This window comes from Mustela nivalis (genome assembly GCF_964662115.1).
Source record: "Mustela nivalis genome assembly, chromosome: 17".
Taxonomy (NCBI): domain Eukaryota; kingdom Metazoa; phylum Chordata; class Mammalia; order Carnivora; family Mustelidae; genus Mustela; species Mustela nivalis.
In genome coordinates, this window is record NC_139036.1 from 49,193,495 (window position 1) to 49,217,971 (window position 24,477).

The 24,477-nt window shown below is 41.2% G+C and overlaps 1 protein-coding gene across 11 annotated transcripts in view; it reads left to right on the forward strand.

Moving 5' to 3' along the window:
• The window catches only part of HELZ (helicase with zinc finger), a 182,485-nt gene that overhangs the window by 23,730 nt on the left and 134,278 nt on the right, over nucleotides 1-24,477 (forward strand). For all 11 annotated transcript variants that reach the window (XM_082706632.1, XM_082706629.1, XM_082706634.1 and 8 more), the window contains one exon: nucleotides 2,600-2,656. The gene's annotated coding sequence lies outside the window, so the exon portion shown is untranslated. The remainder of the gene's footprint in view (nucleotides 1-2,599; nucleotides 2,657-24,477) is intronic.

Genomic DNA, 24,477 nt, shown 5'->3' on the forward strand with positions numbered 1-24,477 from the left:
AATATAATTTGACTTCTAAGTAATAATTTGAAATGTTTTCTGGGAAAGAACTATGTTATGTGTGGAGAATGTGGCCACACCAGCTTACAGTTCATTTAAATTGATGGGTGTAGTCAGGATTTATGTAGCATTGGCTAGAAGCAACGTAAAATATAGTGAACCACTTCAGGAGTGGCTGAGATAATACTTTTGAGTAATCCTGAATTCAACAGAGTTAACATTCCTCTTTTAAAAATAATACTGTAGATGTAACATGAAGACTATTATATATATTAAATATACAAGTATGTATAATATAATTTTTAAAAGCTATCAATTGTCTAAAACAAATTGAAAGTTTTTCAACATACTGCCAGATAGTCATACCAACTTGTTTCCTTGTCTAAATTATACTGGGTCATTTTCTCTAAGAGCAGGAAGTTGTCTGGTAAAACCAGAGTTTGTATATTCATCTTGCTTTTGAGCCAGAAACCCCCTGATTCATCATTAGATCTTCAGAGAATGCATGGCATATTTTTTGACTGAACCATTCTGAAGTGTGAATGTTTGTGATTTTTTTGTTATTTCTGTGCCATATTTTAGGTGTTCTCAGCACATCTGAATTTGCCTTTTTCCTTTCTTCTGTGGAAATTCTCCTTGTGGTAAAAATATTCCTGTAAGGCGAGCTTCCTGTCACTAGGCAATATGTATAATTAATATAGTTTTAAACAATTTTTTTATTTTTAAAGATTTTAATTACTTATTTGAGAGAGAGTGAGAGAGATCACAGAGGGAGAGACAGAAGGGGAAGCCAACTCCCCGCTGAGCAGGGAGCCCAACGCAGGGCTTGATCTCAGGATTCCAAGATCCTGACCTGACCTGAGCTGAAGATAGACACTCAACCGACTGAGCCACCCAGGAGCCCCTTAAACAGTTTTTTTGTGTGTGTGTGTGTGTGTGTGTGTGTGTGTTTGTGTGTGTGTAAGATTTTATTTATTTGACAGAGAGAGATTGCAGGTAGGCAGAGGCAGGCAGAGAGAGAGGGAAAAGCAGGCTCCCTGCTGAGCAGAGAGCTCGATGTGGGGCTCAATCCCAGGACCCTGGGATCATGACCTGAGCTGAAGGCAAGAGGCTTAACCCACTGAGCCACCCAGGCACCTCTAAACAGTTGTTTTTAATACAAAAACTGATGTATGCTATGGTAAACAAAATTGAACAGTACTTAAGTACATAAAGTTAAAAAGATTTATTTAATATTTTTAAAGATTTTATTTATTTATTTGAGAGAGAGTGAGAGAGGGGAGGAAAAGAGAGCATGAGGAGGAGGAGCGGCAGGCAGAAGGAGAGAGAGAACGGACTCCCTCTTGAGCAGGGAACCCCGTGCGGGACTGGATCCTGGGATCCTGACCTCAGCTGAAGGCAGTGCTTAACTGACTGAGCCACCCAGGTGCCCAGTAAAAAAAGATTAAAAAAATAAGACTTTGTTCTTCTTTCCCCATCTTTAGTTGTGCTCCTCTGAGCTGACCATTAGAAAACAGTTGGTGTCATTTGGCTTCTGGAGGGTCTCTCTGTTGTGGTGTACACTAGTATTAGTGAAAGCAGAGGGAGAAGTCAGGGAAGGCCTGGGCAATGAACTAGTTCAAATGTTACGCAGGGTCCATTCTGCTCCTATTTCCTACGATGTTAAGTAATACTGATAATCTTTTTTTTTAGTAATACTGATAATCTTAAACTACCATCAGTTTAAGATAACTGTAATTAAGGGGCGCCTGGGTGGCTCAGTGGTTAAAGCCTCTGCCTTCGGCTCAGGTCATGATCTCAGGGTCTTGGGATTGAGCCCCGCATCAGTCTCTCTGCTCAGCGGGGAACCTGCTTCCTCCTCTCTCTCTGCCTTCCTCTCTCCCTATTTGTGATCTCTGTCTGTCAAATAAATAAATAAAATCTTTAAAAAAAAAAGATAACTGTAATTGAATTGTTAGTGAAACAGTTAATTCCATTGCCAGATTGGTACAGGTTTGATTGTTGATATTTTAAGGAAATAAATATTTGAGAATTGAATTCGTATAATCTTAGGGCTGGGGTAACGGTGGTAATTACTGTCTGTAGAATTTTATGATAAACTGCACAGTATGTTTACTATAGGCTTTTTATAACTCATTATCTCTCCTTTAATTCTCATAACAACCCTAAGAGAGTTGTTATTTCCGTTTTGCAGAGGAGGAAATTTAGGCCAAATGTGAGCTAGCTAACAAATGTCATAAGACTGGTAAGTTGTGGTGCTAGTGTTTTGTCTTGGAGAGCCTGTGCTCTTTCCATTGTAATGTATTCTGCTACTTCTGTCTGGTCTGTTTTATTTTCCACATGAGGAAATTTAGGCCTGCAGAAGTCAAATGACTTGCCCAAGGTCACACAGCTAAGTAATAGCAACAATAAACCAAACTTCTATCTCTGGTCTCTTATCTCAGGACTTTTGGTCCGACTGGCTATGCTACATTTTACTGAAATACTATGGACCAAAAGACCATATGCCGTGAATACTGGATACAAGTGCTTCAGAACTGATACATCAGCAAAGGTGTTTTCTACTATGTATTTAAAAGCTTCCTTTTCTCTCTTTCAGAAATTATAAAGAGCTCTGATGGGCTATTTGGGTGATCCCCAGTGCAGTGAACTGCAGGTGAGTAAGGTTTAGGAGAGCTTTATTTAGAAAACAAGACCTTGGTAATGCCTGAGAAGGCAACAAGAGAGGCTTAATCTAGAGGGTGATTCTGTCCAGAAAGAATAAGGTGGGAGGGGGGGTGCCGGTGATGCCGAGCAGTAGTGAGATGGAGGAAACCTGAGGATGCTGGTCCCGATGGATGGAATTGGCCACTCCTGGAACAGACGGGATGACGCTGAACAGAAGAGACTGCTGCTTTGTGGGAGTTTGTTTGGAGAGAAGTGAGGGTGGGTTAATCTTCCACTCTTGTTCTGAATGAGTAACCACATAGGGGCTCATCCGATCTGCATATGATTGGATCTTGAGAGGCCCTTCAGTTTTTGTGTCAACATTCTGAGTGGTAATCACCCTGTGCTCTGATGAACTTGGTTAAGTATGAATAGTTTGTTTACCCTGGTATCTGCTGCGTGTGTATTGTCATGAATGATCATATATATCTGCATTTTTGATACTGAGTCTAGATATTGAGAACACAGCAATAGAAACACAAGGTTAACTTTTTTCCTAATGGTTCTATTTATTAGTCCTTCAAATTATTTATCTTTTGCTGAAATGCCCTTCTAAGAAAAGCAATTTAGTCTCTATTATTTCTGATTCACAGTAACTAAGTTTTTTGGTCCATTATTGTATCTTGGTCTTTCATTATTAAACTTAGACAATGGTGATAATACAGAAAAAACAATGAGAAGACTGCTTTAATAGCATCCTTGTGGGACATCAGTGCTAAAAATTATGTTTTGATATGTTTTAATATTTAATAAAATGACTTGCTGTCCTGGCTTACGGACTCTGGCTGCATGAGACTCCTGAGACACGGCCAGCTGCTTTTTACCCAACTTCTTTGTAGTTAAAGTAACTTTTCTTTTTTCTTTTTAACTGTACCTTGGTCTCCTGGCCCTTAGTTCCTTGATTTGTCTGTGATTCCATACTGCTTTTTAATTCTGGTATAGTCCACTACTCAGCAAGTTGGCTTTGAGAATCCTGGAAACCTTAATGTGACAGTACTATATACTTTCAGGGTTTATAATTGAATTTGGGCTTGGCTATTTGCTGATTGCTAAAGTAACATACAGTTGTAGGCATTCTTTGTTTTAGAGTTTTTGTTATTGTTTTGCATGATTTGGGAGTTGAAAACAGTTGAGGTGGTTTGTTGGCCTTGGAAAGTGGGGGTCTGAGGGTGTCATAAAGAGGTCATTGTGATAAGGAATGCATGAGAGTTCTCAGTTAAGGCCAAAATGAACTGTAAAAGGGAGGGGTGAACCTCTTCTTGAGGCTCTGCCAAGCTTGTATCATGGAACCCCTCTGTTTCCTCAATATAGCAGAACTTTCTTTTTCAAAAGTTCAGGAGAATAGGGCACCTGGGTGACTCAGTTGGTTGAATGACTGCCTTCAGCTCAGGTCATGATCCTGGAGTCTGGGGATTGAGTCCTGCATCGGGACACCCCTGCTCAGCAAGGGGTCTGCTTCTCTCCCTCTGACCTTCCCCCCTCTCATGCTCACTCTCTCTCATTCTCTGTCAAATAAATAAATAAATAAATCTTTAAAAAAATTTTCAGAAGAATGCCTATTAAATAAATTGTTAAGATATTTAGATTATTACCCTAAAATGGTTGATTTTTTGTTTTGTTTTCCATTAAAATACATAGTTTTATATGTAAGCATATATATGTATGTATATACACATATGTTTATTTTTTACTCATGTTAATTATGGTACATGTAATTTGAATTTTTTCTACTTACTAGATCATGGAACGTTTCCATGTTATAGGTGCCACAATTTAAATTTATATGCTTACTTTTTTTTTTTTTTAAGATTTTATTTATTTATTTGACAGAGATCACAACTAGGCAGACAGGCAGGCAGAGAGAGAGAGAGGAAGAAGCAGGCTCCCCGCTGAGCAGAGAGCCCAATGCGGGGCTCGATCCCAGAACCCCAAGATCATGACCTGAGCCGAAGGCAGAGGCTTAACCCACTGAGCCACCCAGGTGCCCCTATATGCTTATGCTATATGATTTATTTGTTTGAGAGACAGTGTGTGCACACATGTAGGCACGGGGAAGGGCAGAGGAGGAGGGAGAGGAGCAGACTCCCATTCATGTGAAGCCTGACCTAGGGCTCAATGTCACAGCCCGGAGTCAGGAGCCAAAATCAAGAGTCAGATGCTTAATCGAATGAGCCACCCAGGTGCTCTTGTAGGAAAGGCTGCAAAATATTTCATGAAGTCATGCTCCCACAATTTACCTAATTCTTTCAGTGTTAGGTATTTATGTTGCTCCCTGGTTTTCACTTAATACTTTACATTATTGTACATACTACTGGTTTTATTTTTTTGACTAATTATATTTCTAGGGTACATTTCTGAGTGTATTGTGTTAAATGGGATGAATGTTTTTATGGCTTTTTGTATATGTTGCCATATAGCTTTTCAAGAACGTTGTACCAGTTTTTACTTCTAACAGATAAATGGATATACCTGTTTTGCCAGAGCTGGACAGAGAAATACAGTTTTTCATAAAAAGTTTTTGCTCATTTAGTAGTGTAAAGTGGCATTGCATTTCTTTGTTCTGTAATGTTGAATTTTACTTTGAGTTTCTTTGTGGTGCATTGTTTGTGCATATCCTCTGTTATTTTATGCACTATGGTGTTGATGTGAGCTTTGGATGGTAAGGCAAGTGTAGCCAGCTAATAAACCAGTGGTTATTAAAAAGATAACCAGAACACATTCAGTGGAAACGTTCAAAGAGGTCTAGATGGTAAGTGATCGTGGAGGTAGTGGTTGAAAGGGAACACATGGGTTATTCTCACTTCAGTTCGGCAACTGTTTATTGGGCATCCACTGTGTACAGCGTGCTGTGTTGCGTCCTCTGAGTGCGTCCAAGTTATTATTGCAGTGTGTACCTGGTTGAAGGAGGAAGCTACTTGAGAATGCTTGAGGGCTGGCCGAGATAGCTCAGTTGGGAGAGGGTTAGACTGGAGAATGCTTGCGACTTGACTGGTGGGGACTCTGCTCTGGCTGCTGAAGGCCCTTTGTGACTGCTTGGGGGTTGATTACGGCCTGGAACATCTTTAACTTGCCACTGTGCCTTTGCACAGTCTTTGAGAAGCTCTGTTCTGAGGAATACAAAGATGAGTAAGACATATTTCCTACTGACAAGGAACGAATTATCTAGTAGGGAGATTAAAGGCACCAGAAAATGAAAGGACTAATAGGTGCTATAAAAGAGGTTCAGCCCCAGTGCTTAGTGGTTAAGGAGAGGGTGTTATACTGCCCCCTTGGGGAAATAAAGAAACACTTCAGCTGAAGAAGTGGTATTTAAATGGCATCACCATGAAGATGAGAAGCAGAGGGAAGAAGAGGGCATTCTGGAGAGAAAGAGAGCTTGAGCAGAGGTGGGGGACTGGTGTTGGAAATGAGGTTGACCTCAGGAAACTGCATGTCCAAACCACTTGGACCCTGGGATGCATAAGGGAACATAGTGGATGTTGAGACTGCTAAGAGGTTGGGACTGAGTTTTGGAGGGTCTTAAGTGCCAGACTGAGGATGAGTAGGATGGATTGGCAGTGAGGAGAGATAGAGAGGGGTTTTTTTTTTTTTTTTAAAGATTTTACTTATTTGAGAGAGAGAGAGACAGACAGAGCGTGCGAGAGAGCATGAGAGAGGGGAGGGTCAGAGGGAGAAGTAGACTTAACACCTGAGTGGGGAGCCTGATGTGGGGCCCAATCCTGGGACTCCTGGGACTCCTGGGACTCCTGGGACTCCGGGATCATGACCCAAGGCAAAGGCAGACGCTTAACTGACCGAGCCATCCAGGCGCCCAAGAGAGGGACTTTAGTTGTATTCATGGTAGTAGTACAAGTAAGGGGTTATGAGGGACTGAATTGAATCTGTGGCATTGGGGATGAAGAGGAGTTAGTGGATTAAGGAGATATTTTGGAGGCTGAGCAGAGAGACGTGGTAACTGATTAGATAGGAGGGGAAGGGAACAGTCAGTTCCATGTCTCAAGTCAGAGATGATGTTGAGGTGTGCATGCTTAGGCGGCTGGCAGAATTAGGCATCAGGAATAGGGAAGTCAGGAGGAAGAACAGGTCTTCGGGGTTTGGAATAGAGGAAAGATGAATTTGGTTTTGTTTGTTGAGTTCAGGGAGTAAGGAGAAAGCTGAAATCAGAATTTTAATCTTAGAAGGAACAGAGGAGGAAGTTTGGGGCCCAGAGGTACTAGAGGAACCAGTGAGGTCTCCTACTTAGTAAAGCCAAGCACGAAGGAAGCTTCCTGATTCCCAGTCCGGTGTTCTCGTCCCTGCCTCTCACTGCAAAGTGCTGAAGATTCTCACGTGGCGTGTTTTCCTCACACTGGGATGTGCTCAGTAGAAGCTGGAAGTGGAAGAGTTTATGTTGCAGAATGAGGACTTTATCTTTTGGAAAATTTCTTTTCGAAAAATTTTTTAAAGAAGATTTTATGTGTCTGAGAGAGAGCACAAGGGAGGGGGAGGAGCAGAGGGAGTCGGGGAGGCAGACTCCTGGCCAAGTGCAGAGCCCCACGTGGGGCACAGGGATCATGACCTGAGGCAAAGACAGACATTTAACTGACTGAGCCACCCAGGCGCCCCTTAGTTAAAATTTTTTATTATGGAACCTTTCAAAGGTTCCACATGAAGTGGAAAAAGAGTATAATCAGTCCCGCGGTACCCATTGCCCGACTCGAACAGTTGTTTGTGTTATGTCATCTGTTTCTTCCCTCCCCATCAGTTACTTTATTTTTTATTTTTTTAAAGAATTTTATTTATTTATTTGACGAGAAAGATCACAAGTAGGCAGAGGCAGGCAGAGAGAGAGGGGGAAGCAGGCTTCCTGCTGAGCAGAGAGCCGGATGCGGGGCTCCATCCCAAGATCCTGGGATCATGACCCGAGCTGAAGGCAGAGGCTCTAACCCACTGAGCCACCCAGGCGCCCCCCTATCAGTTACTTTAAAGTAAATGGGAAGATGAAGTGTGTTGGTAACCTTGAACTTGGTGCATTTGCAGGTAGGGAGAATTTGAACAGTTTCGTAGGGTATGTTTTGAGCTATGTGGGTATGGTCTAGAGGGAAAAGAAGTAGGATTAACTTCCAGAATTATGTTCTGCCTCAGATTTTGTGTTTTGGGCAAATCACTTAAGTCTTTTGACTCTTGGTTTGTCTGTGATATGGAGATAAATGATACCAGCTTTGCAGAATCACCTGAGATAAGATAGGTGTTAAAAAAACCCCAAATGCTCTATGAACTCTAAACTTTGAAGCTAAACTGATGCAGGTTTTAGTTGTCAGTAATAACAAAAAGGTAGTGCTGTTTAACTTTGGGATTCTGTGTTGCTGGCATAAAATATCTCATTCAACAAATTTTTATTTTTCAGCACATACTTATGTCAGGAACCTGGGGCTTCAGCAGTGAACAAAATAGACAAAATCCCAGCTCCCATGGAGCTCATATTCTAGATTTGTGAGCTAATGCTTTTTTTTTCCCCCCAAAGATTTTATTTATTTATTTGACAGAGAGAGACACAGTGAGAGAGGGAGCATAAGCAGGGAGTGGGAGAGGGAGAAGCAGGCTCCCCGCTGAGCAGAGAGCCCTATTCGAGGCTCGAACCCAGGAGTCTGGGATCATGACCTGAGTCATAGGCAGATGCTCAGCATCTGAGCCATCCTGGCATCCTGTGAGCTAATGCTTTTATTATAGTGGGCCAGGCACTGTTCTGAGTACTTTTTTTTTTTTTTTTTTAAAGATGTCAGTTTAAAAAAAAAAGATTTTATTTATTTATTTGACAGACAGAGATCACAAGTAGGCAGAGAGGCAGGCAGAGAGAGAGGAGGAAGCAGGCTCCCTGCTGAGCAGAGAGCCCAATGTGGGGCTTGATCCCAGGACTCTGGGATCATGACCTGAGCCAAAGGCAGAGGCTTTAACCCACTGAGCCACCCAGGCGTCCCTGTTCTGAGTACTTTTATAATTCAATTTATTTTAATTCTTGCAAGAGTCCTGGGAGGTGGAGATTGTTATTATTCCTATTTTACAGATTTGGAGATCAAGGCAAATTTTTATGTAGATTGTCTCTGGTTGCAATGCCAGAATTGAAATTTAGGCAGATCTGTTTTTAAGCCTGTATACTCTTTTTTTTTTTTTTTTTTTTTAAAGATTTTACTTATTTATTAGACACACAGAGAGAGATCACAAGTAGGCAGAGTGGCAGGCAGAGAGAGAGAGAGGGGAAGCAGACCCGATGTAGGGCTCTGTCCCAGGGCCCTGAGATCATGACCTGAGCCGAAGGCAGAGGCTTTAACCACTGAGCCACCCAGGCGCCCCAGTTGTAGTCTTTCATAGGAAAATATTTTTCCTCCTGACTTATCATAGGCTTGATATTATCACTTTTCTTGGTTTCTTTGGATACAAATGACTGCCTCAATGGAAAGAAGTTATTTTTCTGCTGACACTTGGGCAGAATCCCTTCTTCAATGAATCCCCTTCTTAGAATTCTCTTTTACCTTTTCCTCTACTTCCCTTCCCTTATCCCAGAAAATTCTCTTCTCTGATCTGTTCTCTCCATTATTCCCAGTTCTCACCAACTGTGCTGTCCTTACTAGTCTCATCAGCTCCTCTGTCCTGAGAGAGTCTCTGCTTTCTGCCTTTGCCTTCTCCTCCCTAGCCTGCCTCTAGCCAACTACTCTAGACTTGCACCCATGTTTTGGCTTTTCTGAATTTATTTAGTGGGACTAATTTTCCACCTTTGGATCTGGCTCTGAGCTCTCAGTTCCTCAGTGGTGGGGCATACTGGGAAATGGGCAGTAAGGAGTCCTTAGGTTTGCATCTGGATTAGGATATGGGCCTCAGTGCTTATAAGCAGGGTATCAAGACTTGTGTGTGTGTTTTCTGTAGAAATTTTGGCTAAACAGGCGTAAAATTACCATGTTAGCCATACAGGTCAGTGGCCGGAGGTACATTCACATTATTGTGGGACTGTCCCCACCATCCGTCTCCAAAACTCTTTCATTGCCCCAAACTGAAACTCTGTACCCATTAAACAGCACCTCTCCATTTCCCCCTCCCTCAAGCCCCTGGCAACCAGCATTCTACTTTATCTCGCAATGAATTTGGGTATTCTAGGTCCCTATGTAACTACAGTCAGACGTTGTCCTTTTGTGTCTGCCTCTTTTTCACTTAGAATAATGTCTTCAAGGTTCACCTATATTATAGCATATGTCAGCATTTCCTTGCTTTCTGAGGCTAAATAATAAGCCATTTTATGTAAACGGCACATTTTTAATCCATTCATCTTTTTTTTTTTTTTTTTTTAAGATTTTATTTATTTATTTGAGAGAGAGGGCATGAGCAGGGGACAGGGAGAGCAGTCTCCCTGCTGAGCAGGGAATCCCACCCTGGGCTCAATCCCAGGACCCTGGGATCATGGCCTGAGTGGAAGGCAGGAGCCTAATGGACTGAGCCACCCAGGCGCCCCTCCATTCATCTGTTAATAGATACTTGGGTTGCTTCCACCTTTCCGCCAATGTGAATAATGCTGCTATGAACATGGATATACAAGTATTTGTTTGAGTCCCTGCTTTTAGTTCTTTTGGGAATTAACCCAGAAGTGGAATTGCTGGGTCCTGTGGTAATTCTGTTTTTAATTTGTTGAGGAATCACCATACTGATTCTATTTCCATAGTAGTAGCATCATTTTATGTGCCACTAGCAATGTGTTTCTCCACATCTTCACCAACACTTGTTATTTTCTGGGTTTTTTTTTTTGAGAGAGAGAGTGCATGTGCGAGTGAGATGGTGGGCAGGGGTGGGGGAAGAGGGGTAGAGGGAGAGAGAATCTCAAGCAGGCTCCACACCCAGAGTCCACCTTGGAGTTGATCTCACACCCTGAGATCATTTCCTGAGCTGAAACCAAGAGTTGGATGCTTAACTGACCTAACCACCCAGGTGCCCCTGGATTAGTTTGGGTTTCAAATCACTTTTTTTTAAGTTAAAGAAAACCATTAGTTTTATTTATTTCATAGAAATGTTTATGCATATAGGAAAGTTGAAAGACTGGTATAGTCAACATTCAGTTGTTAGCATTTGCCCTAATTTACTTTCTCTCAATAGAAGTTTTTTTTTTTTTTTCCCAGAGCCAGTTGAAAGTTAGTGGCAGACATGTTGGATGGTACTTCATTCATATGGGTTTGAATTATGCAGGTCCATTTATACATGGAGTGTTTACAGTAGTTCCCTTCTTCTTCTTTTTTTTTTTTTTATATTTTATTTATTTATTTGACAGACAGAGATCACAAGTAGGCAGAGAGAGAGGAAGGGAGAAACGGGGAAGCAGGCTCCCCGCTGAGCAGAGAGCTTGATGATGATGACCTGAGCCGAAGGCAGAGGCTTTAACCCACTGAGCCACCTAGGCGCCCCTTCTTCTTTTTTTTTAAAGATTTATTTATTTAAGTAATCTCTACACTCAGCATAGAGCTTGTGATCGAGACTGGCATGCTCTACTTGACTGAGCCAGCCAGCTGTCCCTCTTGTGATTCTTTTTTTTTTTTTTTAAAGATTTTATTTATTTATTTGACAGAGAGAGACACATAGTGGGGGAGTGGGAGAGGGAGAAGCAGGCTTTTCCCCTGAGCGGGGAGCCTGATGCAGGGCTTCATCCCAGGACTGGGATCATGATCTGAGCCAAAGGCAGCTGCCTAATGGCTGAGCCACCCTGGCGCCCCTCTTGTAATTCTTTTATTTATTTTTATTTTAAAAAAAGATTTTATTATTTATTTATTTGTCAGAGAGAGAGAGAGAGAGAGAGAGCACACAAGCAGGCAGAGTGGCAGGCAGAGTCAGAGAGAGAAACAGGCCCCCTGCTGAGCAGTGAGCCCGATGTGGGGCTCGATCCCAGGACTCTGGGATCATGACCTGAGCCGAAGGCAGAAGCTTAACCGACTGAGCCACCCAGGCGCCCCACTTGTGATTTTTTTAATAATCTCTTTTTTCTAGTTTACTTAATTCTAAGAGTACATTGTATAACATACAAAGTATGCATTAACTGACTGTTAGCAGTAAGACTTCTGGTAAGCACTAGGTTATTAGGAGTAAGGTTTTTGGGGAGTCAGAGTTATACACAGATTTTTGACATCATGGGGGTCAGCAACCTGATGGTCAACTGTATCTCTAAAGTATGAGGACATTTTTCTTCATAAACATTATATCATTATCACACCTAAGAATTCAGTAATGCTAACGGTTTTGCTATCAGATATCAAGTCTATGGATGTTTCCCCATTTGTCCCCAAAATGTATTTTATTTCTTTAGGTTACTGTGTCTCTTTAGTTTCTTTTTTAAATTTTTATTTATTTATTTGAGAGAGCATGTGAGAGCTGGGGGAGGGGCAGAGAGAGAAAGAGAGGGAAACCCAAGCAGAGCTTGGAGCCTGTTGGAGGGGATGATCCCAGGACCCTGAGATCATGACCTGAGCTGAAACCAAGAGTTGAGACACTTAACTGACCATGCCACCCAGGCACTTGTTTAGTTTTTTTAAAATCTAGAATAGTTACCCCTCCCCTTTCTGTTTTTCACGACAGTGAAGCATGGTCCAGTGTTGGTGACATAGTGGTCAGCATAGCTGCCTTCAGTGACAGTGAAGCATGTTGCTTTTGAAAAATGCTGCTGAATAGAAAAATCCATAATCCACCAGAGATACCCACTTTATTAATTTTTTACTTTATTGTTATTATTATTTTAAGATTTTATTTATTGGGGCACCTGGGTGGCTCAGTGTGTTAAAGCCTCTGCCTTCTGCTCAGGTCATGATCTCAAGGTCCTGGGATCGATCCTGCATCAGGCTCTCTGCTCGGTGGGGAGCCTGCTTCCCTCTCTCTCTCTGCCTACTTGTGATTTCTCTCTGTCAAATAAATAAAGTCCTTAAAAAAAATCAAGATTTTATTTATTAGTTTGACAGAGAGAGACGCAGCGAGAGAGGGAACACAAGCAAGGGGACTAGGAGAGGGAGAAGCAGGCTTCCTGCCGAGCAGAGAGCCCGATGTGGGGCTTGATCCCAGGGTCATGAAACCATGACCCGAACTGAAGGCAGACGCTTAACAACCGAGACCCAGGAGCCCTCACTTAACTAATTTTTAAATAAACTTAAAATTTTGGAATAATTTTAGATTGACAGCAAAGTTGTAAATATAGGCCAGAGTTCTCATGTACTCTATCCAGTTTTTCCCATTGGTTTTTTTTTTTTTTAATTTTTATTTTATTTTATTTTATTTATTTATTTGACAGAGAGAGATCACAGTAGACAGAGAGGCAGGCAGAGAGAGAGAGAGGGAAGCAGGCGCCCTGCTGAGCAGAGAGCCCAACACGGGACTCGATCCCAGGACCCTGAGATCACGACCCGAGCCGAAGGCAGCGGCTTAACCCACTGAGCCACCCAGGTGCCCCTCCCATTGGTTTTTTTATTGTTTTTTTTTTTTAGTTTATACTTGAGTGGAGATTGCTGCTTATCTAAAATCAGGGTAAATATTCTAATTCACAGTCACTGTTCCTGTTGTTTCTCTTTTGCAAGTCAAAATTTCCCTAAGAGGTAGTTCTCCCATTGTTAATGTCGTACATTTCTGTGGTACATTTGTCAAATCTAAGAAACCTTCATTGGAACATTAGTGCTAATTAATAACCAGATTTTATTTGGATTTTCCTAGTTTTTCTGTTCAAAGATCTATCCAGGATCCATGTCGAACATGGTTTTCATGTTTCCTGGGCTATGACCGTTATTCAGAGTTCATTGTTTTTTTTTTTTTGTTGTTGTTGTTGTTGTTTTTTAAGATTTTATTTATTTGTTTGACAGAGATCACAAGTAGGCAGAGAGGCAGGCAGAGAGAGAGAGGAGGAAGCAGGCTCCCCACAGAGCAGAGAGCCCGATGCGGGGCTCGATCCCAGGACCCCAGGATCATGACCTGAGCCGAAGGCAGAGGCTTTAACCCACTGAGCCACCCAGGCGCCCCTCAGAGTTCATTGTTGAAGAGTCCTGGTCTTTCCTTCTTTCTCTCCTCCCTCTCTCCCCCTTCCTCCCTTCCTTCTTTTTCCTTCCTTTTTTTTTTTGAAGATTTATTTGAGAGAGAGTGCACCAGGGGTTGGGGAGAGGGAGATGGAGAAAAAGAATCCCCAGCCGGCTCCACGCTGGGTGCAGAGCCCTTCGAGGGGCTCCTTCTCACGACTCTGAGATCAGGACCTGAGCCAAAGCCAAGAGTCCAACACGTCACTGACTGAGCCACCCAGGCCTTGGTCAGGTATTTCATAGAGTGTTACAGAGTCTGGGTTTGTCTGATAGTTTAACTCATAGTTAGATTAGACTGGAGCTAAGGGTTTTGGGAAAGAAGATAGTCACTTTTGATATTTTGTTTCATATCTTGGCCTTTTTTTTTTTTAAGATTTTATTTATTTGAGAGAGAGAGAGAATAAGAGCGAGCGAGCATGAGGGCGGGAGGTCAGAGGGAGAAGTGGCATCCTGCTCGGCTGGATACCGGGACTGGATACCGGGACTCCAGGACCATGACCTGAGTGGAAGGCAGTCGCTGAAGCAGCTGAGCCAACCAGGCGCCCCTTATCTTGGCTTTTTATGTAACATATTCAATACATGTTTTATAAAATGGGATTATATACTGGATTATTTTATAATCTACTTTTTTTTTTTTTTACTTACCAAGACTGTTTTTTTCTTACATATGGGAGTAGGAAACTCCGTACTGAGTTTCAATCACCGACTTGAAAATGCAGTTTTAGAACATAGACTGTTGGTGTAAATTAGAGACAGCTTTTAAGAAGGATGATGGTGGTGGTGGTGGTGGTACCATTTTGTTTTAATTACGCAGTTGGCTGTTTTAAAATTGATTTATGTTTTGTTTAAAAAGCTCAACTGTTTGGGATTATGATGTGTTTACAAGTCTCCACAGATAATCTAAAAGGGAAAATAAAGAAATACAAAGAATAGAAAAAGTTTTTAGTAAAATTTTCTCAGTAAGCAGCGAACTTTTCTAGAAAGTCAGTCTTTTGATTTGATTGCTTCATAAATATGGGATTTAAGATATATGCATTTTTATTGATTAGTAAGCATGTTAGATGATTTGGGAGGAGGCTCAAAATTTTTAAGAAATAATTTGGAATTCTTGAAAGAAGTCTGTCTCCAGAATTGCTGGTAGTTCTGAAATATGGGTCAGGGGTGCCCTGGGTGGCTCAGTTAGTTAAGCGACTGCCATTAGCTTAGGTCATGGTCCCGGCGTCCTGGGATGGAGCCCCGCATTGGGCTCTGTGCTCTGCGGGTAGCCTGCTTCTCCCTGCTCCTGTCCGCTCTTCCTCTCTCACTGTCTCTTTCTTGCTCTCGCCAATAAATAAATTAAATCTTTTTTTTTTTTTTTAAGATTTTATTTATTTATTTGACAGACAGAGATCACAAGTAGGCAGAGAGAGAGGCAGATTGAGAGGAGGAAGCAGTCTCCCCGCTGAGCAGAGAGCCCGAAGCGGGGCTTGATCGAAGGACCCTGGGATCATGACCCAAGCCAAAGACAGAGGCTTTAACCCACTGAGCCACCCAGGTGCCCCAATAAATTAAATCTTAAAAAAAATATGGGTCAGGAAAAGTCAAACTAATAGATGCGAAAAACCCCCTCAATTTTAGCTATTGATACAACTTTTAAAATTTAGTTTTTTGGAAGCACCTGGGTGGCTCAGTGGGTTAAAGCCTCTGCCTTCGGCTCGGGTTTGGTCCCAGTGTCCTGGGATCGGCCCCCGCATTGGGCTCTCTGCTCAGCGGGGAGCCTGCTTCCTCCTCTCTCTCTGCCTGCTTCTCTGCTTACTTGTGATCTCTGTCAAATAAATAAATAAAATCTTTAAAAAAATTTTTTTTAGTTTTTTTTGTTTTTATCATTTTAGTTACTAAGACAGATGGTAGAAGGTCCATTAGGATGTTTCTTTTACGTATTTAAAACATTTTGCTTTGCTATATTGAATTCCATGCATTCTGGAATTTAGGAAAATTTACCTCTTCATGAAAGAGATTACTCATAATGGAATACGATTGATGATCTTAGTTTCTAGTTTTCTTCTCAATAGGCTTAGTCTCTCTTCTAATGCTTCTTGCATGCTCAGAGATTTTATAAGAGTTTTAGAGAAAAATGCAAGTCTGGGTGAATATTAAATATAGTACAATGAATAAAACTTTCTTTACTTTGCAGAATATTTTGCTTATATATCCCATAGAACCATGGCAGATTCTAGTTTTGGATAAAAACAGATAAATTTAAAGATAATACAGCATTCCTCTTTATGACTTGGAATTCTGATGAGTACTGAATTTGGTACAGGACAGCTCAGTTCTTGGAATGCTTGGCATTCAGGTTATTTTAGGCCATCTCTTTGGGAAATTCAATTAAAGCATTTATTGAATGGCCTTAGTGAATCGAATGGTTGTCTTGGGGATATCAATGATATAAAATATGACCCTATTTATAAGATGGTTGTGTGGGCAGCCAAAGCATCTTATATGTTTAATTCAAAATAATAGATGATTTAGAGGCCAAATCCTTCTGTAGGAAGTAGTGCTGGTTTAGGAGGGAGAACATTTTAGAGAAGTTAAGCCTGGGATCATTCATTTAAAGCCGACTAGGAGTTAGGTTCAGAGAGAGGAGGGGAAGGACATTCAGGCGGTGGGAAGGGGCAGAGACTCAGAAGCTTGACTGCCCTTCAGGCGTGGTGAGAAAATTAGGCTCTAGCCAGGCCGTGGGTGGCCTGGAGGTCTAGTAGTGAGCCTGGACACTAATTTACCGGCATTTCAGAACCACCGTGCCACCCCTGGAGTAATGGTTCCGAACTTTTTGTTCCCCGAGGAAGCATAACACACTTCTGCTGGCGTCACTGTCTCCCCACAGCTGGGCTGCTGGGTCTGGAGAAGGGGAGATGCTCTCATACGCTTTCCTCAATCCAAGGGGCTAGGTCATATGGGTTATTTTAATAATGTATCAATCTGGCTTTTCTTCTCTTGTCACAATACATGTACTTTCCAGTAGAGTCTTGTTTTCAGAATAATAGAGTTTCTCCTGGGAAAAGAACAATGCATGAGGCTGATTAAAGGCAAATAATTGACTTTGTAGAAAAAAAAGTGAATCTCTAATTCTTTCCTAGCAGTTCTTCCTTTGTTTAAATTTTTGTTTTGTTAAAAAAAAATTTTTTTTTTGTTTTGTTAGTCATGTAAAGAAAAGTATTTTATTGTATGCATCTTTCAAGTTTTCCTATGGTTTTATTGCTTATATAGCTTAATAAATTAAGGCCAACTTGGAGTCTAATCGAGACCTGATTGTGTGGCTGTTCGTGTTCGTGATTTCTGTCAGAGTTAATAGATAGTGTTATAGAGATAGAGTAGATGTTCAGCACAGCTCTTCAGTCTTCTCAGATCTCGACAAATGCAGTCCGATTCCTTCTACCCAAGTTACCTATGAGGAAGATATTTTTTGTTTGTTTGTTTCTAATGGGAACAAGTGTATAAGATAGAGATACAGAAATTCTCTTCAGTTTAGATTGAAGAAATTTTTTTTACTACTATTGGCTCCTGCTGTTTGCTCCAGTTGATTTTTCTTCTTTGAAGTCTGTTTGTAATCAAATAAGCTTTAGCTCTTTTGAAGTAAAAGAGGAACATAACTACATTAACAAGAAAAATTAATTTAAGGAAGATAACTGATTTTTTTTTTTTTCCAGTAAACCACATTTCATGACTTGATTTCATGGTGGTCGGATGGTTATTCTCATACAGTTACAAAACGAAGTCCACAGTGGGAAAAGAATGATTCTTTTAAAAATCACCTTCCTTTTTATCATCTGTTACTGAAAATGTCTTAGTCCAGGCCTGTCTCCCTAGCACCTTTGTGGTGCACTGTTGATTTCATTTTTCTCCATTATTTACTTTTGGTCCTGGACAAAGTACCTGGTGATAATGGAATTCTTCAGAAGTATCCTATATTTGGTGCCAAGTGAGCTCAATGAGTGCTCAGTTTGGAGACTTTCTTTCTAAGCCTCCGTTCTTGCCTCTGAAACATACGTGGATGGAAAGGGACATGGGCGTAGGTTTTCCATTGATTAACATACCCTTCCATATCTATTTCTTTACAGTTTTTAAAAACATGTTAATTGTGACATTGAGATTCATATTTTAAAAGTGATTTTAAAATTTTACTTTTAAATTATCATACTGTAAAAGTGGCTTTTTTTCTTTTGGTAAGAAAATTTTTTCAATTTAATACACGCCTAGTTTGTGTAGCTTTCTCCACAGTCTGGATACACGCTATTATCATCCCAAAAAACTCCCTCATGCTCTCCTTGTGTAATTATCCATCCCCATCCCATAGCCCCTGCAACCACTGATTTTTCCAGCCCTATAGTTTTGGCTTTTTGAAAATATAATACAAATGGAATCATACAGTATTAAACTTCTGAGACTGGGCTCCTTTACTCTGTCTTTCAGATTCATCTAAGGTATTATATATATTACAAATTTATTCTTTATTTATTGCTGAGTAGTTTTCTATCGTTACTCATTAAGGGACATTTGGATTGTTTCCAGTTTTTAGCAGTTATGAATGGAGCTACTGTAAACATCTGTGTACAGATTTTTGGGTGAACATAACGTTTTCATTTCTCCAGGTTTGCTGTCTGTGGGGAGAGGGATTGCTAGGTCATATAGTGAGTATATGTTTAACTTTTTAAGAAACTGCCAGTCCTTTTTCTGGAGTGGCTGTACCATTTTATATTCCCACTAGCAGTGTATGAGAGTTCTGGTATTCCACATCACTGATAATATCAATATTTGCAATGTAGTCATTCTAATAGGTATCTAGTAGTAGTGCCTAATCATGGTTTTAATTTGCATTTCTCTGATGACTTAAAGCCATTGAACATCTTTTTATGTGCTAATTTGCCATCATCATATTTTTGTGGAGTGCATGTGGAAATTTTTTATCCAGCTTTTAATTTGGTTATTTTCCTATTACTGAGTTTTGAGAATTCTATGTCTGGATACAAATCCTTTTCCAGATATGTGATTTGCAAAAAATTTTCTCTTAGTCTTTATCTTTCTCTTCATTCCTTTAACGTGGGCTTTTAGAGGACAGAAATGTTTAATTTTGATTAGGACTAATTTATCATTTTTTCCCCCCTTTTTTGGGTTGTACTAAGATTGATAGATTTTAAAACAAGTTTCTTTCCTATAAAGGTAGTGAAAACTAACTTAGTGTTTGGAATGGTCTCATAAAGTTGACTTTGTGGAAGGTGCAAATGTTATCATTTTACGGAAAGGTGGTGTTAATTAAAATACTCTGTAGTCTTAGGAACATCTGTGACTTTTGATTAACTGAAAGAGTTGGTTGGCTTAGATTTGGGAAGATTTTCCTACTTTCTCTTCAATGGTAATCTCTAACATGGTTAATATACAGATACTTTTATGATGCAGAACTATGTAGGAAATCAGTCATTAAGACTGTGAAGATACTTTACATTCACATTTAATATTTTTGGAAGTGTCTGGGTTTGAGTTTCCACTCTTGGAAAGCATGGGAACCTCCATTGTGGGTTCAGAGTCAGTGTGATGGCTAAAAGCATGAACCGTGTCATTCTGTCTGAATTTGAATCCTGCCTCTGTTGTTTACAGTATAACTGTGGGTAAGTAACTTTTCTGTGCTTCAGTTTCCTTCTCTGTAAATGAGATTGGAAAAATAATAATATCCACCTTGTAAGGTCATTATGGGGATTAAATTGGATTATGTAGCTCATTTTCAACAACATCCATCACACAGTAAGCGTTCAGTAAATGGTTCTTATTATTGCCGAAGTAGCTTTATGGTGAAGTCATTTAAACACATGTTTTAGAATTATATTTTCAACATGCAGAATAACCAAATATCACACTTTTTTTCCTCCTTACACTTACTGTTATTAATAATCAATAACTGTGGCCAGTGCTATTAGCAATCATGTGCGTAGATACTGTTTTATGAGACAATTACCAGCTCCTCTGTCTTTTACTTCCTGTAAAGTACTAATTAGATGTACATATATATCAGTTAGTTCCAATTGCCTGAAGCATCAACCTGAACTGTCTTAAACTAGAAAGAAATTTCTTGGCTCACCTAACTGCAAAGTTCAGGCATAGCTAGATGGAGTCAGGCTCAAGTCGTGACATCGAGACCCAGTTTCTCCCCTGAATCAACTCTGCCTTTTTCTAAAGTATAAACTTCAGTTGTAGGCACTATATGGTAGAAAAATGGCTGCAGCATAGTCATCCCCTGGAGCCTCAGATTTTAGGTTCAGCAGGGAAGAACACCTATCTCTTAACCAGAAGCCTCAGCAAAAGTCTCATGTCTCATTGGTTCTGATGGGGTCACATGTCTTACCCTGAGCCAATCTTGGTGTTTGGGGCTGTGAGGCTTGGATTGGCCAGTCATGGTCACATGACAGCCTTAGCTTCCTTGGTGCAGTCAGCTCTTCAGGAACCACATGGATGGCAGTAGGGGAGAGGTGAATTCTCAGAGGGAGAGTACGGGCTCCTGTTACCAGGAAGAGGAATGGGTGCTGGGTGGCCAAACAACTAATGATATTAGTCTCTTTTATAGGTCAGCAGCGGATTGCAGGAGTTCATGGATGTGGATTGGAACCTTGGTTTCTGATTCCCACTTTCTTGCCTGTGAAGTTACATACTCTCAAGCTCATGTTCCCCACACGGGTTGGAGTTTGTAGAAAATTAGTGTTTTATGTTCTTTTTTAATGTTCTTTTTTATGTTTTTATGTTCTTTTTTAAGATTTTATTTATTTATTTGACAGACAGAGATCACAAGCCAGCAGAGAGGGGAAGCAGGCTCCCTGCTGAGCAGAGAGAGCCTGATGTGGGATCTGGTCCCAGGACCCCAAGGTCACAACCAGGCAGAGGCTTAACCCACTGAGCTACCCAGGCACCCCACAACTTGAATGTTTTTAACAGGAAGAGAAGAATCAAGGCTGGTAGAGGGTAGCTCTCACAGTAGGCAGATGGGGTGCTTCTTCCTATATTGATGTGATTCATGTGACTCAGCTCCTTTCCCTGGACCTCCCTGTCCCCATGGGAGAGGCTCTCCTAGACCCAGCTTGGTCAGTGTCTGCCCTTGGATCAGGCCGTTCTGGCCAGGCAGTGGATCATATGCTATTGATAAGGCTGTATCTGTATCCCAGACAAGAGAGGGTCTGTCACCCCCACAGTGAGGTGTAGCTTGGTGCTGGCCTCTTCTAGTAGGAGTAGTTCCAAATCTCTTCATACATATTTTCTACAGTCCATTTTAGCATGGCCTGAGACATTATCTCACTTTGACTGGCAGTTTTTATTTTATGTTTGAGAAAGCACTTCATCTTTAGGAGCATGTGTAACAAGGCCATGCTTTTTTCTGAAAAACCAAAGAAAACAGTTGAATAAGACCTGCTTCATCCTGATCCACTCTACAGCCAAGTACCCTAAGAGGTTCAGGTAGGACTTAGGTAGAAACTAATGATCGGGACCTGATTAATGAAGGTATTTGTGATAGAAACTTTCACATCCTCTTCTGAGGTTGGCACTTGAACCTAATGAATCAGATGTTAACTCCTTAAGTCATTGAGCCACAAAACTTCTGCCTCTAATCTCTACTTACATGTTAAATGTTACTGAGATTTCCCTGGCGAAAATGTTTGGTGGCTAATGTTGGTAGGAGTCTTTGTGATCTCCCTTTGTAGTCCCTTTTAGGGGTTATCTCATCTAAATCAGTGACATACAAACTTACTTACTTCTCCATAATCATCATCATTTTATTGAGATGGATAAAAGGGATGAAAATAATACCTCTTTTAAGTAAGTAAAGTAGTTAGGTAGAGTGCTGTTTTGTTTTCTATAAATACATTATTGTATGTTGAGATCAGTGCAGTGATTCTACTTCATTTAAATTGAAAACTTGGAATTTTATTTATTTAAAAAAAAAAAAAGATTATTTATTTATTTATTTCACAGACAGAAATCACAAGTAGGCAGAGAGGCAGGCAGAGAGAGAGGAAGGGAAGCAGGCTCTCTGCCGAGCAGAGAGCCCGATGCAGGGCTCGATCCCAGGACTCTGGAATCATGACCTGAGCCGAAGGCAGAGGCTTTAACCCACTGAGCCACCCAGGCCCCCCGAAAACTTGGAATTTTAGGAAAATAACAATAGCGGACACTTAACTGAGCACATACTGTGCCAGGCATTTTTATAAGTATTCTATACATATTAATTTATCTAATCCTGCATTAACCATTGGAGGTAGGCATTAGTTGTTTTGCCATTTTAGAGGTAAGTTGAGATATAGGAGGTTAAGTCACTTGCCCCAGGCCCTGCAGCTGGTGAGTGTCTGAGTGACAGAGTGACAGGACTGATGGTGAGTGGGGAGGGGGGGTTGGTTAGTGAGAGGGGCTGGTGAGTTAGTGAGGGGAGCTGGTGAGTTTTGAATGCAAGTCCTCTGGCTCTAAGCCTATGCTCTGAATCACTGTGCTGCATTCTTTTCCTAAGAAAGATTTTAGCTTGTGGATTCTTAGTTTTTCTTTTCTTTTTACTTATTTTTGTAGTATTTTCTAGATGTGTGCTGAGAGTTTTATAGGAAAGATTTGCTCATTCTGGGGCCTCTGCCTCAGAATGATAACCGTGGTTTATCTACTTATTGTTGCTGTTTTCTGGCAAGCAAACACTATATGCTTGTTTGTGTCGGTAGTTCTCAATCAGGAATGATTTTACTCCCAGGGGACATTTGCTCCTGTCTGGAGACCCTTTTAGTTGTCATAAGGTGGAAGATACTACTGGCATCTAGTGGGTAGAGGCCAGAGATTCCATTATACATCTTAACAAAGTACAGGGCAGCCTCCAGAAACAAAGAACTATTCGGGCCATAGTGTCAGTAGCATTAACTGAGGTCTGTATAGTAAGTTAGTGGTTATCTTGTCATGCCATTCTTATGCTTAAGGGGCAAAGTCACTGTAGTAATATAGAAATCATTATTTTTGATTTTTGTTTGGTAATTGGTTTTATCCAAATTAATGCATGTTTGTATAAGGGACATGAATACCAACTAGATCCTACATGTTTCAGCTCCCCTAAGTCACACTGGGTCTTGTGGTCCACTGAAGGAGGGCGAGGTAGTTGAAAGGGAGGCAGTGTAGAGACTGAGGACACATGACTCTAAATATCTATTGGATTATTTATTTATTTAAAGATTTAATTATTTCTTTTAGAGAGAGAGGAGGAGAGGGAGAGAGGGAATCCTCAAGCAGATTCCTGCTGAGTATAGAGCCCGATGTGGGGCTTGATTTCATGATGCTGAGATCATGACCTGAGCTGAAATCAAGAGTTGGACACTCAACCGACCAAGTCACCCGGGCCCCCTTATTTGTTGGATTATCTTGTGTAATTCACAACAAATACGGGTGTTTTTGTTTTTGTGGTTCTTGGTAAAAGTTAATTTTTGTGGTTTTTATTAAAAGTTAATTTGTTAAACGTAAACATTTAAAATATCCTGTAATTTTAAAACCATGCTTTGGCATTTTTTTACTTAAAATTTCAAACGGAGGAAAGTAGAGAATATTGTATCCCATGTGCATACCAGCCATTTTAACAAATGTTAACAAAGGCTGAAGTCCTTTTTGACTCTTTCTTGGTCCATTCCTCGGAAGTTTCTACATTTTTTGACATACAGGTATCTCGAAGTTGAAGAGGCCCAGACCTCTGTGATGTCTGTTCTCCTGCCTTACTCGCTGCACCACTGTGTTTTGGGGGCCCATCTGCAGGTGTCTCCCCTCGGCTTTTGCTGCAGCGCAAAGGCAGCATGGGGCTGAGGAACAGCTGGGAGGGCGCGGGGCCAGGTGGTCATCAGAGCTGGAGAGGCCAGGCAGGAGCGCACGTGTGGGCTGGAGAGAGACGAGAGGGACAGAGAAGTCCCTGGGGCCAGTTGGTAAGGTGAAGGTAGGGAGGAGCAGGAGAGCGAGTAGGGGGGAAGCGGGTAAGAACAGCAATCTGCATGCTGACGGAGCTGGTGGCTAGAGGTCAGCCAGACCGACCCTTGGAAGCAGTATCGTGATTGTCGGGTCACGGGATTTTAGGTCTTGTCTGCCTGGCTTTTGTGCTCTTGCTGTGTGAGTGGTCCAGCCAGGGAGAGGCTGCACTTGAACCCTCAGTCTTTCTTCCTTGGACTGCCTCCTAGTGATCCCTTATCAATGGCAGTGCCTGCCAGTTCTTCACACGACTTCTATATGAGAGTTCTTCCTTCCTTAATTATTTTTATTTTTATTTTTAAAGATTTATTTAGTTGAGGGCGTAGCCAGAGAGAGGGAGAGAGAGAGCCTTAAGCAGGCTCTGCACTAAGTGCAGAGCCTGACACGGGGCTTGATCTCACGACCCTGAAATTACAACCTGAGTCGAAACCAAGAGCTGGATGCTTAACTGTGCCACCCAGGCACCCCAGATTCTTTCCTTATTTAAAAATCTGTCATGCCCCATCGCCTGTGGAATAAAGCTCTCACTTCTTGTGGCACGTGAGGTCATTCATCTCTCCTCCTCCTCTTCCCCTGACGCAGCTGGAGTTTAAGTCACATAGTTTCTCCTCTAGTCATTTCACTCGAACTCTTTTCTCTCTTGAAGAGCCCACATATACTTTTCCTATCATCTCTGTGTGATGAACTTCTGTTCACCTTTTGAGGCCAGCTCATGCCTTTC